The sequence below is a fragment of the Phodopus roborovskii genome, unplaced genomic scaffold, assembly GCF_943737965.1.
Source record: "Phodopus roborovskii unplaced genomic scaffold, PHOROB, whole genome shotgun sequence".
Classification (NCBI taxonomy): Eukaryota; Metazoa; Chordata; class Mammalia; order Rodentia; family Cricetidae; genus Phodopus; species Phodopus roborovskii.
Genome location: NW_026125094.1, coordinates 31646 through 33849, shown reverse-complemented (window position 1 = coordinate 33849; position 2204 = coordinate 31646). Strand labels below are relative to the sequence as shown.

General features: G+C 43.4%; 1 pseudogene; it reads left to right on the top strand.

Moving 5' to 3' along the window:
- Positions 1-225: 225 nt before the first annotated feature.
- On the top strand, positions 226-1662 carry LOC127225896 (putative E3 ubiquitin-protein ligase UBR7; annotated as a pseudogene).
- Positions 1663-2204: the final 542 nt, after the last annotated feature.

Here is a 2204-nt window from a genome sequence, read left to right as displayed (position 1 = left end):
CGAAGAAACAGAAGCCTGCTGGGTGCCTGGAAGAGCTTCAGACCAACTGAGTCATTAGAAAGGACATTCTCCACCCTGTTAAGTGGCTTTCAGGATGTGCAGTGCACTCTAGGCTTACAGTTTTGTGAGCTGTCACCCATGCTGGAGTAGGATTTGGTAATGTAACTGTCTTTGAGTCATTTCTGCTTTTGTAAGTAACCCCTCACCCATATGTCAATAGAACTCATGGTTCACCAAGTTGAACTTGGTCTGAAGTGGGCTTCCCATCTGGGGTAAGTAGGTGTGTGTGTGTGTGTGTGTGTGTGTGTGTGTTGCATCTCCCCTAGAAAAATCTTGTCACACAACAACATATCAATTCTTTAAAATAGGTTAGATGTTGTGATTTATCACAGTACAGGAAATCAAGAGCATCTGTCACATTCTGTCACCATCATTAAGGATGCTGAGTTATGCTATTAATGTATGCAATTTTAATTTTGTTCAATACTGCCTATTTAAAAATATGTCTGTCTGCAAGTTTGATTTTGTATATGTTTTAATTTGTTTTCAATTAGAGAATTTTCTTGAATTTAAAATCAAATGTATGCCAGTTGTTATATTGTATGCCTATAAATCCAGCACTAGGGAGTCAGAGGAGGGTGGATGGATTTGTTTGTTTGTTTGTTTTGTTTTTCGAGATAGAATTTCTTTGTGTAGCTTTGAAACCTGTCCTGGAACTCACTTTGTAGACCAGGCTGACTTCAAACTCAGAGATCCACCTGTCTCCGCTTCTCAAGTGCTGGGATTAAAGACACGCACCATCGCTGCCCAGCTCAAAGCCAAATTCCTGCAATAAGTACAAGGACAACTTTTTGGATTTTACTGCATTTGTAAGAGATCTTATCTGATCTTGAGACTAGGTTCTAGATGAGATGATTCTATGTGTGGTCTGTGAAGACCGGTTCCATGGTAGGCATCTCGGTGCCATTCACCGGTGAGGATTTCCAAGAGATGTGTCCCAGGATTGCGTGAAAAGCTCTTCTGCTTTGTGGCCCGTTTGACAGTCACTAGTATATCTCCTGAAGATGATGGACTGCTGCTTTATGTTGACAGGATGGGCGGTCAAGAGGTTTTGAAGCCTGAAAATGGAGGTCACATCCTAAAAGAGGATGTTCCAGAATATGGAAGAAATGCTAGCAAGGAAGTTAAAGCTGAGCAGAGAGTGAGCCCTGTACCATCTCTAGTCTGTCGTCTACTGAATCTTCAGGAGCCGCAAGCTAAGCAGTTTGTAAGGAGACATGCTGCCACCTATTGGCCGCTGAACCGGTGCAGCAGAAACCTGCGAACGCACCTGCCAAGACTGCATGAAAATGGATGGTGAGATAGGCCTCCTGTTTCTAACAGATAAGATGCAGTGTTGGCTTCTGAGATCAAAAGGCAAGCGTGACTAGGCAGTTTCAGAAGGGACCCTTTAACGGACATCCTCACAGCATGAATAGGCTCCACCAAGAGCAGCTCATTTGTGAATGCCATGATTCGAAGTTCAGAACTTAGACTATCCAGAGAGACTTGCTGGTGAAGGTATGGTTGTTAAAAGAGAGGATGTTCAGCAGTTCTTTGAAGAAATTCAGTTTTTAAAAAAAATGAAGGAGAGTGTGTGGGCTTCAATATTACTGTAGCTAGAGAGGAGTGCATGCTTCCTCATTCGGCTCCACAAGAATACTGTTCTGCAAGAGAGCTGTGCCATACTTAGTCCCCTGTCCATCCTCCTGTGGCCTCGAGCTCGTTTCTCCTTAACAGTTGCCACAGTGTTTATGCTGGTCTCTCAGTAAACATCCTTGATGACTCAGCTAAATGTATCCCACGTCACAGAGTCACATCTCCTGAACATTCCAGATAAATCCTTCAGCTGCACAAGTGTGTGTGTGTGTGTGTAAACAGTGTGCTCAACCACTGCCCTAGTGACTGAAGTTGTCTCAAGATCTTCATGGAAGACCCTGCATTTGAGGGAAGTCTTTTGGACGGTATGAAATCTCTTTAAAGCTCCCCCAGTCTATGTGGAAAACATCTTTTGATTCAGAGTCTTAATTGCACCCTCGAGAGGAACTAAATGTCCCCTAGCACACTGTGATGTACATTTACAGTATTTTAGGCCACATGCTAGTGTGGATGTGTGTGTGTGTGTGTGTGTGTGTGTGTGTGTGTGTGTACATCAGTGAAGCAGT